Source organism: Equus quagga, chromosome 13 (genome assembly GCF_021613505.1).
Source record: "Equus quagga isolate Etosha38 chromosome 13, UCLA_HA_Equagga_1.0, whole genome shotgun sequence".
Classification (NCBI taxonomy): Eukaryota; Metazoa; Chordata; class Mammalia; order Perissodactyla; family Equidae; genus Equus; species Equus quagga.
In genome coordinates, this window is record NC_060279.1 from 84,689,343 (window position 1) to 84,706,055 (window position 16,713).

At 41.4% G+C, this 16,713-nt stretch overlaps 1 pseudogene; it reads right to left on the minus strand.

Annotated features, from left to right (window-relative positions):
* Positions 1-1,422: 1,422 nt before the first annotated feature.
* On the minus strand, positions 1,423-6,465 carry LOC124251410 (leukocyte immunoglobulin-like receptor subfamily A member 6; annotated as a pseudogene).
* Positions 6,466-16,713: the final 10,248 nt, after the last annotated feature.

Here is a 16,713-nt window from a genome sequence, read left to right on the forward strand (position 1 = left end):
TTTCTCTTCTCTTATATATTGGATTTGTCTAGGTATGCTTACCTAAATGACAAATGATGTCTCTTTCTGAACTTTATGTAATGAAATGGCCCTGCATGCTTCCTAAGACAATCTTTCATTTACTCATCATCATGTTTGAAGGTTGGCATACATTGCTCTTTGTAGATTTAATCTGTGCGTTGGCAGTGCCATATGATGTTCGATGGTGGACATATACCATCCATCTTTGTTTTTTTAACTTATGGATTTTTTTTTTTTGTATTTTATGGCTGTTTTCTATATACTAAGAGACTCTCCTACCAATGTTCTTGTGAGTGTACCTTGTGCTTACATACACATTTCCCTCTAGGCTGTATACTTTATGGTCCTTGTTCTGTGTCTGTTCCTTTTAACTAGATAATTCCAATATGTTTACCAAATTGGTTGAAGTAATCTTTACTCCCATAGCTAATATATTGGAATTCTAAGTGACCCATATTATCTCCCACATTGGATTTTTTTCTTTTGCCTCTCATGTGGATGTGCTAAGATTATGGTGTCATAATTCCATTGAAACTGGGCCACAACACAGCAGTAGAAATTATAGTAATCTCTAAAAATAATGAAAAGCAGGTCTGCATGGAGCTGATAGGGAGGTGTGCTGCAGATGGCTCTTACACATTTGTGTTGATGACTTGGTTCATCTCCTCCCAACTCCGCATTCAGGGAAGTCACATTTGTGCCTTGGTGTTGGCCTTGAAGAGAGGATTTACACCACAGAAATTGGCAAATGCACAAATCCGAGATTTAAAAAATAAATTTTACAGAGGCAGCACAACAATAGACTGTCCCTTCAAATGCAAATGTGTTGATTCCAAGTGATGACATTTCTGGGAAAATGACACGGATGACATCTGATGAAGAGAGAAAGGATTGTGGGGTCCAGAGAGGGTAATAGGTATAAATTTGGATTTATCTTTTCCAGACTATAATCTGATATTTTCCCATTTATTCAGCTATTGAAACCAGGTGAAGTCCTGTGAACTGAAGAGAGGGAGACTCAACAATGTACATCCGGTAATGTGGTTCTTACCAGTAAATAAAATTGCATTACATAAAAGTGGGTGAGAACATGAGGATTTACATATGGACCCAAACCAGACACTTGGGATGTAACCTCATGTCATAGGGGTAAGAAAAAGGGGGAAACAGTCAAAGAAAGTCGACAATGGTAGAGAGAGAAAATACACATTCAATGGCTGGAGAGTCCTGTACGGGGAGCACTCAAGACATTTTCCTGACTCTAAACCAGATTTACTTTCCTCAACATTCTCAGCAGACAGATCCCCAAACTTATGGTCCAGATTTTCTTTCAACCTTCTGGGATCATCAGATTTGTTCTAATGCTCCACTACTCCGAAGATGTAGTGATCCCTCTTGTGTTTATCTCCTGGCTGCATCTTGGGTCCTTCTCTGGCTGTGTTGAGCCTGAATCAGCAGTGCCCCAAGGGCTACCAGCATCAACCCAGACATTCCCATCCGGATGAGATTCTCCACTGTGTAGTCTTGGGGGTGTGAGTCTAGGAATTTTGGACAAAGAGATCACAGAGGTCACGACAGACAAAAATCACTCCAGGATCCATAGATGTCCACCCAGGGCACCTGCTTCCCCTTGGCTAGACATGACCCTCTGAGCCCAGCCTCAGAACTGGGACTTTCTCCTGCTCACCACTGTTGGAGTCTGACTTGTTTTGTGATGGGTTGAGGATATCAGCTGCTCCTGAGGAAAACAAAATAGTAGATGGGTAAGGGATTGAAGAGATACAAGTGAAGCCTTTCCTCTGGGGACTGTGTTTTATATCACCCCATTTATCATGACATAATTTATAGTTTCCTAATTAACCTTTTCTCTGCTATAGCAGGATTCTCTCTGGTCTCCTCATTGGATTCACTTGGGCTCCTTTTTTTCTTTGAATTCAGAACCTGTTAGTCACAGTGGAACAGAGGTTGGATGTGCCCCAAGAGTTCAGGTTGGGAGAGAAAAATGGTGTCCCAGTACAGAGACAGTTGAGTCCTTGTATGTTCTGTGTTCAGTCTGGGACTCAAGATGCCATAAGCTTGTTCCCTACAGCTGAGAGTTTCCTCTTATTCAACAGCTGGGGCTCCAGGTTTCAGGGATGAGGGGCTGGTGTCAGGGACTCCTGAATGTCAGGAGCACAAAGGAGTGAAAATCTGAGGCTGAGGCCCTTTCACCCCACCTCGTCCAGTTCCCTCCCCTCTGGGATGTGCATTTTAACCATCACCTGGAGTCTTCCATCCACTTATTCTTTCATTAATTCGTTCTTCATAGTTAGTAATATCTACAATGGTAGATATATAGATACATACACACAACAAGCACGTATGTATTTTCTAAAGGTAATGTTTAGTCATTGAGTTATAAAACACTATTTTTCCTTACTTGGAGAGTGAATCAAAGTGTAAACACTGACACAACCTCTTAGAGGTTGATAAAAATCAATTGATTAGCCAATTCTACTTGATAATTCATCAGACTATCTAGAGTTTGTCCAAAAAGAGAGACACGAAGATGGAGCTTCCCTCTTCTGGGCACTTAGTGGAAGGGGAGAGGGGGGAGGAAAAGGGGTGATTAGGCTCACATGTGAGGGAATGGACTATAATTAGTTTTCGGGTGGTGAACATGACGTAATCTACACAGAATTCAAAATATGATGTAACCCGAAAATAAATAAATAATTTAATTAAAAAGAAAAGACAACCTCTACCTTTCTTTGTTAAAAGTCTAGAACCAAAGAAGTCCACAGTTCCGGTTTTTGAATCTCAAGGAACAGGGAAAAACCAGTGGAATTATAGCATTGACTGAGGATAAAAAAAGGAAAACATGTTAATCTCTCACCAAGTTTGAAGCCTTTGTAATGTGTCTCACATGGTGATCAATCTGAGAGAAAAGATAATTGTGCAGGAGATGTACAACTGTCTGGAAAAGAAAGCGTTTTTAATAAAACCCCAGTGAAACAGGAAAATGAATTGGATGGAACACGCACATACTACTATAGACAGAAAACATAGATTTTTAATGAGTTTGCCTTAAACTAATGTTGGGCCTAAGTTAAGCTGTTTTCCAGATGTGAAGCTCAAGAACATTTTACTGTGTCATCGTAGAGGATTTGGAGCAATAAAAATAGGTATGATAAAGAAGTGAAATTTCCTTTTACTTGTGGACACTGAAATTTTTAGTGGTATATCAGAAGAGATCAATTGAAAAATAATTGAAGGGAAAGAATCTTTAGTAAGTGAATAGGACATATACCCCAACCAAGGGCTTCTTCATGTGTACTTAGCTGTTACTTAGAAAATATAAAGGAAACAAACACCTTACTTATAAATTAGAAAAGCAGTGGAGCTATTCTTAAAATAAGCTATGAAGTGGTACAGTTTTTGTGAATAAAATTGAAAATGCTTCTGAAGTTCATTAATAAACTTCTTTTGAAAATTTGTGTGATAAGAAGACTTGATATTAGCAAAAAGTTGTTCTCCATAATGAATATATGAATTTAATCTAATCCAAATAACAATAGTAGAATTACTTATTTTTGAATCGTAAATCTGTATTACGTTATTTAAATACATAAGTTTATACATCAAAATATGGCTTAAATAGTTCTCAGAAAAAGAGCATAATAGAGAAGTGTGCACAGAAGATGCAAAGTAGACGTGAGCTACACACAGACGTGCTGTGCAGTAATCCCCTAACTGACCCCAGCGAGCGATGCACAGTCTTTTCTCAGTCTCAGGTGTGCGCTGAGTGGCATGAGGCCTCCAGGCGAGAACAGGAGGGCCATGCAGAGCGGTACCTGTGGGCGGAGAAGCTTCTTTCTATAGGAGAGTGTCCAGGGGGACCTGGGACACCAGAGGCTCAGATTCTGAGATGGAGACATCAGGACGTGAGTGGTGGGGGCCTGTTTTCCACCCTCAGTCTAGTCACTTCCTCCTGGGTTCACCCATGTCTCGTTCAGCCCTCCATACTCTATATTTCTGCTGAGACTTCAAGGTTGGGGTGCCCCAGGGGCAGGAGGACTGTGTCATTTTTCCACCCTCTCATGAGATGAACCCTGCTCTGTGGGCCCTCACCCTGTGCCCCTTCATTTATTACACTCTCTGATTTCCTGAGGACAGAGCCCTGAGCTGACTGATTCAGAAAGGGCAGAGTCAGGGGCCCCTTACCTGAGACCACAAGCTCTAGGGTGTCACTGGGATGTGACAGCAGGTAAGGAGTGGTCCTGTCTGAGCTGTAGCACCAGTAGGTGCCCCTGTGGGCTTTCACAGAACTCATGGAGAATTAGGCCTGCTTCTCCTGAGCTTGGTACTTTGATCTAAGACTCAGAGGGGGATCACCTGCCCACTTCTTGGATAGAAGCAAGGTGCCCCTTGAGCCCCATGACTGACACAGCAGCCTCAACTTCTCTGCTGGGGTCAACTTGGGGCCCAGTTGCACCGAGAGGTAGGGTGTGTGAGGGAGCTGTCCTAGAGAGAGGAAGAGTGGGTGAGGGGCTGCTCACCCACTTTTTTTCTGAACGGAGAGTCCCCAGGCCTCTCTCTGAAGACCCTCGTCTCTGTCTCTCCTGTTTCTTCTGAGGTCTCCCTACCCATCGCCTGTCTCCCTGTCTCTCTCCCTCCCTGAGAACCCCACACACCTCATCTTGACATTACTACCTGAGGCTCCTCCAGCAGGGCCTGTGCAGAGTCTGGGTCCCTTTCTGACCCACTGGTTCCTCAGCAGCCACTAGGATTTCCAGGGGGTCACTGTGGGCTGACAGCTTGGAGGAGAGATTGTGTCTACCACAGCATCTGTACTGGCCTCTGTGGGACCTGTTTTCAGGGTCCAGGAGGAAGTTGGCCTGAGAAAGTCCAGCCTGGGGCTCCTGGCCAAGGCACTGAATGAGATCACATCCTCTTCCTTGGGCAGAGGGAATCTTTTGTAGCCAAAATCAGAGAGACGCTGGAGGGTCAGGATCTGTCTGGAGGCCAGGACAGGGCCCTATTGGGTCAGGAGGGAGGGCTTCCTAGACATACCTGGGAAAAAGACCACCTGTGGATTGCAGGGACTGAGTCCTCCCATAAATCCCCTTCTCCATCTTGGCCCCCACGTCTCACTGTCTCTCACCCTCTGTCTCTGGCCCAGGATCCCCCTAATCCCCTCACCCCACCCTCTCATGAGGGGCTCCCCAGGAGCAAAAAATCCAATAACTTGTCTGGTGCCCCACAACAGGAATGGGGCCAGGATGGGCATTCCTTACCTGTGACCAGAAGCTCCAGAGTGTCACTGGGGTGTGACCACAGCTGGGTGGCGTTCCTGTAACAGCTATAGCATCCGAACGTCCATCTGTGGCTATGATTCACAGGACCCACAGGGAACAGGGCCTGGAACTGCCCATTGGAGTGTCGCTGTGAGTCCAGGGTCCAGGACGGCTTGTGTTCTCCTTCCTTAGTTATAACAAATCTGTCAAATCCCAGTTGTGAACCACACTGGAGGGTCACATTCCCTCCTGAGGTCACCACAGGGCTCGGCAGGGCTGAGAAGGAGGGTTTGCTGTAGATTCCTAGGAGAGGAGGAGGCACTGTGTTAAATGGGGTCACAGCTCCCTCATATCCTCCAGGTCTGGGCTGTGAGAGGGGAGAACCTCCTGAGACTCGATCCCCATCCTGAGGGCAGAGCCTGAGGCTTGGACCCTAGAGTGTGCTCTCACCTGTCACCACCGGCTCTAGGGGCTTGCTGTGCTCTGACCAGCCAGTGGGGCTGAGATAGTAACAGTGATATCTCCCTGCATATGTGCATATCTCTCTGCCATGTGTAAGATGGAGAACTTGGCCTTGTCCTCTGGCTTCAGTGGGCTGTGTCTGCTCCACGGCTTTGGGTTTCCCTCTTTATCCAGATGGTACTCCTGGGCCTCCAGGGTCCCCTGACACTAGATGATCATGGGCCTATCCCTGGGGATCACAGAACCTGGCTCAGCCCATATGGTGGGTTTGGAGAGAGTCCCTGGTAGGAAATCAGAGGCTGAGTCACAAGACATTCCCCATCCCAAGTTCCTCAGCTCTCAGCCCCAGGACCCTCCTAGATGCCTCATCCCTCAGCCCATAATTGCTGTTGCCCACCCCCAGCTCTCTCGGGGAGAGGGTTCCCTTGTTCCCAGCGAGAAGGAAGGAACTGGGACACCTGGGGACAGACTCGCCTGCCTGCACTGGTGCCCTCAGGCCCATATTCAGCCCTGGAAGAGAGTTCCCTGTGAGAGATTTGCCCCTGAAGCCTGAACAGAACCCCTCCTCCTCATGAGCCTCCTGAGTCTGGGGTCTCCTGACAGACCAGAGCCTGGCTGTGGGGTGGGGTCCCTCCAAGACTAGGGCTTCCCCTCCCCCTCCTCAAATCTCACCGAGGTAGAGCAGGGCTGTGAGGGTGGGAGTCATGGCATCTCCTCTTTCTGGACCAAGTTGTGCAGATGGAGGAAACCACAGTTCCCAGCAGGAGAGACAGATGCACTAAGTGTAGACACTCAGAGACTGGTCCTCCTCATCATGGGACTGTCACATCAGCAACCCCACAGGAAGGGGAACTGCCTCTTCTCAAGAGCCTGGCTCTTGTTCTCAGGATAGAGGAGCAAAGAGACCTAGAGATGCCCCTTCCAGGTGTGGGATATTCAGGGTATGCCCTTCCCTCACAGAGCCTCCATCATCCTTCATCCTCAGCCCGTCCATCAGAGCATCCTTGTAGGGCCCTCACCATGGACAGTGGTCATACAGGCCCTGGAGATGCGTCAGGGAAGATGCAGGTTCCTGCTGTACTGCAGAGCTCAGATCAGCAGAGACACAAGCTCAACATCTGACTGTACAGTTTAGGTTGAGGTTATTGTGGTAATGAGTACTATGGAGAAATATAGTGAAATAAGGGAAAGAAATACCTCTCCTCTCCTGGCCCTGGAGTGTGGGCTTTCTTTATATAAGCCCCCTTCACCAACTTCTCTTTTTTCTTGCAACAGCATCCACCTCCATCTCTCAGGGAACAAACTTCTGAGTCCTTCCTGCCTCCTCAGTGCCTCTTGTTCTCAGGTGGAGCTCTCCTCATCCTGGAGCTGTCTTGAGCTTTAGGGGTCAGTGAGTGGGTTAGTGCTCTGATTTGCAGGACAAAACTTATTCTTATTTAAATATTCCTCCATCATCCACTACTCATGTGACCTCTAGCATCAACGTCCAATCTCTGAGCCTTGTGTTCCTCCTCTGCCGCATGTTGTAAGGAACCTACTCAGAGTGGTTTTGGGGTCAGTGGTGCCAGGGACATGGAAGAAATCAACTATTGTTGATTTCCAGAGCTGATTAAGACATATGGGGTTTGAGACATGAGATGATCAAGGTAGCGGACTCCACAGCCCGAGTGGATGATTGATGCATCCACTTAAGAGGCCCCATCTGCTCCGTAATGAGAAATCCTAGTTATAATATTTCTGAAATATGTAGCCACAGTCGATTGCAGGAAAAGAGAAACAAAAATTTCTGAAACTGAGAGGGAACCACAACAGACAAAAGAGGACAAGGTTGAGTGGCCACAGGTGTCTGGAACAATCAAGGGATCATGAGAGTGGAGGTTTCCACCTCTGTATGGACAGGAGAGGGATGCCAGGTCCTCACAGGCAGGGAGGGGAGCAGGGCTCAAAGTGAAATATGGAAGCCTGTTTCCTCTCCCTCATATTTGAAGACTGTCACTGGGATATTTCTGTCCACTGACCCAGAACCATGGTCAGCAATGAGCCACCTCCCATGTGGTGCTGAAATAGATTAAATCAAGTACATCCCTGCAAGGTCATCTGTCCATGTGTGAGTGTGAGGCTCATGGTGGAGACATCCCTGCTGGGCACATCCTTAATGAGATGTGATGCTGGAAAAGTGAATGCAAAGGGGCAGGGCAGCTGCAACAGTCCACCCCTTTCAGCCCTGAAGGTCAGGATGGTCCTGGGAGAATCTGTGTTCAGAAAATCAGGTGCGTGGGAAGTGAGGATCAAACAAAAATGGACATCAAAAAGAAATTTTTTAAACAAATGTTAATTTGTTTATTTTTCATTTTATCAATTTAAAAAGAGATTTACAAGGTGTTACAAACTTGTACATCTCCAAGGGAAAAAATTAAATGAAGGGGATAGTTATTCAGACCCAAAACATGTTATAGAAACCAAGATAAAATTAAACAATTAGAAAAATATTAGCATAAAAATGTGCTGAATTAAAAAATAGTAATTATATACTAAAAATGTTGGTCAAAACAATGCTACTGATATATTTAAATGGTTTACACAGAGATACACTATTGTTTTTATGCTTTTTTTCAGTAACATTGGATTATAACATCTAACTTTCAGGTGCACATCATAATATATTTCGAATTCTGTGTAGATTCCATCATGTTCACCCCCCGAAGCCTAATTACAGTCCATCACCACACATGTGCCTAATCACTCCTTTCACCCTCCTCCCTTCCCCTTTCTCCTCTGGTAACCACCAGTCCAATTCTGTGGCTATGTGTTTGTTTGTAGTTGTTTTTATCTTCTACTTGTGAATGAGATCATACGGTATTTGACTTTCTCCCTCTGACTTATTTCACTTATCATAATATCCTCAAGGTCCATCCATGTTGTCACAAATGGCAAGATTTCATCATTTCTTATGGCTGAGTAGTATTCCACTGTGTATATATACCACATCTTCTTTATGCATTTGTTACTTGATGGGCGCCTAGGTTTCTTCCAAGTCTTGCCTATTGTGAGGAATGCTGCAATGAACATAGGGGTGCATGTCTCTTTATGAATTTTTGTTCTCAAGTTCTTTGTAGTGGAATAGCTAGATCATATAGTAAATCTATTCTTAATTTCCTGAAGAAACTCCATGCTGTTTTCCATAGTGGCTTCACCAGCTTGCACTCCCACCAGCAGTGTTCAAGGTTCCCTTCCTTAGACATCCTCTCCAACACTCGTTTCCTGTCTTGTTAATTATAGACATTCTGATCGGAGTGAGATGATATCTCATTGTAATTATGATTTGCATTTCCCTGATAGTTAATGATGTGGAACATGTTTTCATGTACCTGTTGGCCATCTATATATCTTCTTTTGAGAAATGTCTGTTCAGATCTTTTGCCCATTTTTTAATTGGGTTGTTGTTGAAAAATATGAGTTCTTTGTATATTTTGCATATTAACCCCTTATCTGATATACGGTTTGCAAATAACTTCTCCCAAATGTTAGTTTGTATTTCATTTTGTTGATGGTTTCCTTTGCTGTACAGAAGCCGTTTAGTTTTATGTAGTCCCATTTGTTTATTTTTTCTTTTGTTTCCTTTGCCCGGTCAGACATGGTACTTGAAAATATGCTGCTAAGATCAATGTTAAAGAGCATACTGCCTATGTTTTCTTTTAGAAGTTTCATGGTTTAGGGACTTACATTAGTCATTAATCCATCTTTAGTGGATTTTTGTGCATGGTGTTAGGTAATGGTCTACTTTCATTCTTTTGCATGTGGCTGTCCAGTTTTCACAGCAACATTTATTGAAGAGACTCTCCTTTCTCCATTGTATGCTCTTGGCTCCCTTGTAGAGTATTAGCTGTCCATAAACGTGTGGGTTTACTTCTGGGCTCTCGATTCTGTTCCATTAATCTCTGTGTTTGTTTTTATGCCAGCACCATGCTGTTTTGGTTACTGTGGCTTTGTAGTATATTTTGAGATAAGGGAGTGTGATACCTCCAGCTTTGTTCTTTTTTTTTTTTTATCAGGAATCCTTTGGCTATTCGGGGTCTTTTGTTGTTCCATATAGATTTTAAGATTCTTTTTTTTTCTATTTCTGGGAAAAATGTTGTTGGAACTTTGATAAGGATTGCGTTGAATCTATAGATTGCTTTAGGAAGTATGGACATTTTAATGGTGTTAATTCTTCCAATCCAAGAGCACAGAATATCTTTCCATTTCTTTGTGTCTTCTTCTATTTCTTTCAACAATGTTTTATAGTTTTCAGTGTACAGATCTTTCACCTCTTTGGTTAAGTTTATTCATAGGTCTTTTATTCTTTTTGTTGCCATTGTAAATGGGATTGTATTTTTAATTTCTCTTTCTGCTACTTCATTGTTAGTGTATAGAAACACAACCGATTTTTGTATGTTGATTTTGTATCCCGTGACTTGACTGTATTCATTTATTGTTTTTCAAAGTTTTTTAGTGGATTCTTTAGGGTTTTCTATATATATATGATCACGCCATTTGCAAAGAGTGACAGTTTCACTTCTTCTTTTCCAATATAGATCCCTTTTATTTCTTTTTCTTGACTGATTGCTCTGGCTAGCACTTCCAATACTATGTTAAATAAGAGTGGTGACAGTGGGCATCCTTGTCTGGTTCCTGTTCTTAGAGGGATAGCTTTCAGTTTTTCTCCATTGAGAATGATATTTGCTGTGGGTTTGTCATATATGACCTTTATTATGTTGAGGTGTTTTCCTTAGATACCCATTTAACTTAGAGTTTTTATTATAAATAGATGCTTTATCTTATCAAATGCTTTCTGTGCATCTATTGAGATGATCATGTGATTTTTATTCTTCATTTGGTTAATGTGGTGTATCACGTTGATAGATTTGTGGATGTTGAACTATCCCTGCATCCCCGGAATGAAACCCACTTGATCGTGATGTACGATCTTTTTAATGTATAATTGCATTGGATTTGCTAATATTTTGTTGAAGATTTTTGCATCAATGTTCATCAGTGATATTGGCCTGTAATTTTCTTTTTTTGTGTTGTCCTTGTCTGGTTTTGGTATCAGGATATTGTTGGCTTCGTAGAATGAGTTAGGAAGCCTCCCTTCCTCTTCAATTTTTGGAAGAGTTTGAGAAGAATAGGTATTAAGTCTTCTTTGAATGTTTGGTAGAATTCACCAGGGAAGCCATCAGGTCCTGGACTTTTATTTTTTGGGAGGTTTTTGATTGCTGTTTTGATCTACAATGGAGTTTTCTTAACTATAGTCACATGACTGTATGTTAGTTCTCCAGAACTTCTTCTGCATTACTGTATCTTTGTATCCCTTGACAAACGTCTCCCAACTTCCCTCTCTCTCCAGCTCCTGGAAACCCCTTTCTACTCTGTTTCTATGAGTTTACTATTTTACACTTCACATGTAAGCGAAATTATGTTGTATTCGTCTTTGCCTTGCTTATTTCACTTAGCATAGTGTCCTCCAGCGTCATCCATGTTGTCGCAAATGGCAGAATTACTTTATTTTTAAAGTATGAATAATATTCCTTTGTATATGTATGCACCACATTTTCTCTATGTATTCATCTGTTGATGGACATTTAAGTTGTTTCCATATCTTGGCTACTATGAATAATGCTGAAATGAGCATAGGAATGCAGATATCTGTCTGAGATCCTGATTTTGTTTCCTCTGCATGTATACCTAGAAGTGGAATTGCTGGATCACATGGTAGTTCTATTTTTAATTTTTTTGAAGAACCTCCACCTGTTTTCCAAAATGACTGCACCAATTTACATTCTCATGAACAATGCACAAGGGTTCTCTTTTCTCCACGTCTTCACCTACACTCTTTACATTTTGCTTTTTCTATAGTAGCTATTCTAATAGACGTGAGGTGGTATCTCATTGTGGTTTTGATTTGCATTTTCCTGCTGATTAGTGAGGTTGAGCACCCTCACATATACTTAATGGCCATTTGGATGTCTTCCTTTGAGAAATACCTATTCAGGTCCTTTGCCGTTTTTAATTGGGTTATTATTATTTTTGTATTGACTTGTATGAGTTCCTTATATATTCTGAAAATTAACTCCTTATCAGATATATGATTTGCAAATATTTTATCCCACTCTTTAAGTTGACTTTTCACTCTTTTGATTGTTTCCTGTGCTGTGCAGAAGCTTTTTAGTTTGATGCAATCTACTTGTCTATTTTGGCTTTTGTTGCCCTCACTTCTGGTGTGATAACCAAAAATAACTCATTGCCCAAACTGACGTATGAACCTTTTCACCTATGTTTTCCTCTAGCAGTTTTATGGTTTTGGATCTTAGATTTAAATCTTTAATTCATTTTGTGTTGATTTTTGTATATGCTGTGTGCTTAGGGTCCAATTTCATTCCTCTGCACGTGGTTTTTTAGTTTTCCCAACACCATTTATTGAAGAGACTATGCTTTGCTAATTGTGTGTTCTTGGCATCCTTGTTGAAGATTAGTTCACTTAAAGTAATTAAGATAATTATTTTTAAAAATTTGTCAGGCAACTCTTCGATCTTTATTTTTAATAGTCAGTTAATGGAGATTTATTTTTTTCTTTTGATCATATCATATTTCCCTGACTCATCATGTTTCTCATGGCTTTGCTTTTTGTCTGCCCACTGGAAGAAGCAGGCATCTCTTCCAGGCCTTATGGTCTTGTTCTGGCAGGGAAAGATCACCAATCAGCCCAGTTGGAGCTTCTGGGAATCTCTCATATGTTTTCTGTGGATGTGCAAGCTCCACTTCTCTCACTCCCTCCTGGGGGAGATGTCTCAGGGCTGGGCACCTTCTCCCAAGAGAAGTTCTTCTCTCGCAGAACTGTGTGGGCCACCATAACTTCCCTACCCCTTTTCTATAGGGCAGTGCTCTGAAATGCCAGGACATTGGGTGCAAGCTCCACTCCTCTCCTTCCATCCTGGGGGAGCAGTCCCAGGGCTGTGTCAGTGCTCGGAGCCCCTTTCCTCTGTCCTTGGCTGCCCCAGGTGCACCTGCCACCTCACACTCTGAGTGATGTGAGACACCAGTAGGTCTCTGGGACAGCACCCTCAGATGTAGCTTCACCCACTCTTTTATCCAAGGGAGAAATCCTGGGCTAACCTGGTCTCTCAGTGGCTTGGGGGAGGAGGGACATGGGAAAAGTGGAACTGCTCTTTTGATCCAGTTCAAAGCATTTTGTCTTGGTTTTATGCTTGTCTTAGGTGTTGCAAATTATTAAGTGGATTCTGGAGTTCACATAAAGGTATTTTGGCCCAAATATCATTGTTTTATCAGTGTTTCTGTGGGGGAAGGAGGGCTGCAACTTCCCATTCTGTCATTTTGCTGATGTCACCAGAAAAAAATATTGATTAGACTTTCTAGAATGCATCACAGTCAGATCAAAAATGGAGAAACAGAAAAAAATACTGAATATACAGAGGAAAAAGAATGAGAAGAGTAAATAAACATCTATCACAGTTTCAGGATGAAAGAAGTGAGAATGATGTTCAGCAAACTTGAGGAGAGAATGGTTGAAATTTTTACAGAAATGAAGAAACAGCATGGGTTTAAAGTTCACGAATTCAAAAATGAAATCATATCTTGACTTTGCTAAAGAACATTGAGAATAAATTAAAAAATAATCCTAAAATTACTGGAGAAATTTCCAGTGACCCTCAAACGAATGAGAAGTTCATTGGGACTGGACTTATGAAGAGCAAAAACAGGCGACAGAAAATACTGGAGAAATACCTTTATGGTATTAATTGTGAGCAAAGCGTTCTATACTGAGCATAATTGTTATTACTGGGCAAGGCTGAACTCTCATCAGCAGATCCATCCGTAAACACAAAGAAACTGGAGGAATATCGGACATTTTGGGACTTGTGTCTCACATGTTAAACCCACCATGTCCAGCTGCATGTCTATGAGGAATAAGAGGGCATTAGTGGACAAATCTCTAAAATCTCAAATGTTTTCCACTCTAACAAGGTGAGTGGATTTGTTCAATGTATGTGAGATGGAATAGAGTGAAGAATTGAGGGCTTTTCCACTCTCTGCCTTGCTTCATTAGAGAAGACAATGGCGCTATCACAGGATGGATGACCCCAAGAGGATAAGGAGGCCTGGGGAGATGTTTATAATACTGTCAGCTGACTCACAGAGGGAACCACTGCCTCTTTCCTGGTCTGGGTCTGTGGTTTTGTGTCTTGTAAACACTTCCTCTCTCTGACTTCCTTGTTTCTGTAAACAGCAGCACCTTCTCTTCATCAGTCTCCATCAGAACCTCTGAGTCATTTCTGCCTGCTCACACCTCTTGTCCCCCAGACAATAACTCTTCATCTGATATTGTGAATTCCATTTTCATGCTTTCAGCAAAAGCACTGGTTGGAGGCAATTCACAGGCTTTTTTGGTTGTTTTTTCATTCATTTGTTGATGGACATTTGGGCTGTTGTCACTTTTTGTCTATTGTGAATAGTTTTTCTATGAACATACCTGCAAAAGTGTTTGTTCAAATACCTGTTTGAAATTCTTTTTTCTTTTCTTTATTGTTGTAAGAGAATTTAACATGATCTCTACCTTCCTTACAATTTTTATGCACAGTACAGTATTGTTAACTATAGACAAGCAGTTGTATGTCAGATCTCTAGAGCTTATTAACCTTGCATTACTGAAACTTACACCTACAAGGGGAGTTTCTGGGTCATATGGCAATTCTGGATTAACTTTTTAGGAACTCACAAACTGCTTTCCATAGTGGCTGAATCATTTCACATTCCCATCAACAATGTATGTGGATTCAGATTTTTCTACATTCTCACCAACATTTATTTTTTTTCAAATTATGTTCAATCTAGTGGGTGTGAAGTGACACCTCATAGTGGTTTTATTTGCATTACTCTAATTGCTAATGAGTTGACCATCTTTCACATGCTTGCTGTGCATTTGTACATGTTCCCTATAGTAATGTGTATTCAAGCCACTGGACCATTTTTTTATTTTTATTTTCTTATTGTGGTCATAATAGTTTATAACATTGTGAAATTTAAGTTGTACGTTAATATTTGTCAGACACCATATATATTTTCCCCTTCACCCCTTGTGCACACCCTCCACCCTGCTTCCCCCTGCTAACCACCAAAATGTTCTCTCTCCATAAGTTTGTTTATATTCCACATACGAGTAGAATCATATGGTGTTTGTCTTTTTTTGTCTGGCTTATTTCGCTTAACATAATACCCTGAAGATCCATCCATATGGTTATGAATGGGACGGTTTTGTCTTTTTTATGGCTGAGTAATATTCCATTGTATATGTATACCACATCTTCTGTATTCAATCATCAACTGAGGGGCACTTGGGTTGCTTCCATGTCTTGGTTATTGTGAATAATGCTGAAATGAACATGGGGTGCATAAATTTCTTTGTATTGTTGATTTTGAGTTCTTTGGATAAATACTCAGTAGTGGGATAGCTGGATTATATAGTATTTCTATTTTTAATTTTTTGAGAAATCTCCATACTGTTTTCCATAGTGGCTACACCAGTTTGCATTCCCATCAGCAGTGGATGAGGGTTCCCTTTTCACCACAACCTCTCCAACATTTGTTGTTTTTCGTCTTGGTGATTATAGCCAGTCTAATGCACATAAGGTGATATCTAAGTGTAATTTTGATTTGCATTTCCCTGATGATTAGTAATGTTGAGCATCTTTTCATGTGCCTATTGGCTATCTGTATATATTTTTTGGAAAAATGTCTGTTCATATTCTCTGCCCACTTTTTGGTTGGGTTGTTTGTTTTTTTTGTAGTTCTGTTGTGTGAGTTCTTTATATATTATGGAGATTAACCTCTTACTGAATATACAATTTGCAAATATTTTCTCCCACTTGTTGGGTTGTTTTTTCATTTTGATCTTGGTTTCCTTTGCCTTCCAGCAGCTCTTTAGTCTGATGAAGTCCCACTTGTTTATTTATTTTTTTGTTTCCCTTGTCTGAGTAGCCATGGTATTCAACAAGATCCTTTTCAGTCTGATGTCAAAGAGTATACTGCCTGTATTTTCTTCCAGAAGTTTTATGGTCTCAGGCCTTACCTTCAAGTCTTTGGTCCATTTTGAGTATCTTTTTGTGTGTAGAGTAAGATAATGGTCTACTTTCATTCTTTTGCATGTGGCTGTCCAGTTTTCTCAGCACCATTTATTGAAGGGGCTTTCCTTTCTCCAGCGTATGTTCTTGGCTCCTTTGCTGAAGATCAGTTGTCCGTAGATGTGTGGTTTTATTTCTGGGCTTTCAGTTCTGTTCCATTGATCTTTGTGCCTGTGTTTGTACCAGTACCATGCTATTTTGATTACTATGGCTTTGTAATATATTTTGACGTCAGGGATTGCAATGTCACCAGCTTTGTTCTTGTTTCTCGGGATTGCTTTGGCTATTCAGGGTCTTTTCTTGCCCCATATGAATTTTAAGATTCTTTGTTCTATTCCTGTGAAGACCATCATTAGGATTCTGATTGGGATTGCAGTGAATCTGTAGATTGCTTTAGGTAGTATGGACAAATTAACTATGTTTATTCTTTCAATGCCTTTGGGCCATTTTTTAATTGAGTCATTTTTTGGGTTGTTGTGTCAAAGGTATTCTTTATATACTGTGCATACTAGACCTTTATTATATATATGATTTGAAAATGTCTTTTGCAATTTTTTAGGTTGTCTATTATACTCTTGATATATATTTTAAAATTTGTTGACGTTGGTATAGTCTATTTTTTCTTTGCTACTTGTCCTTCATTGTCATAACTAAAAAACTATTGTCAAGTCCAAGGTTATGAAGATTGACTCTCTGTTTTTCTCTAAGAGTTTTATAATTTTAATCCTTATATTAATCCATTTTGAGATGATTTGAGATGTGTCCAGCTTTTTTCTTTT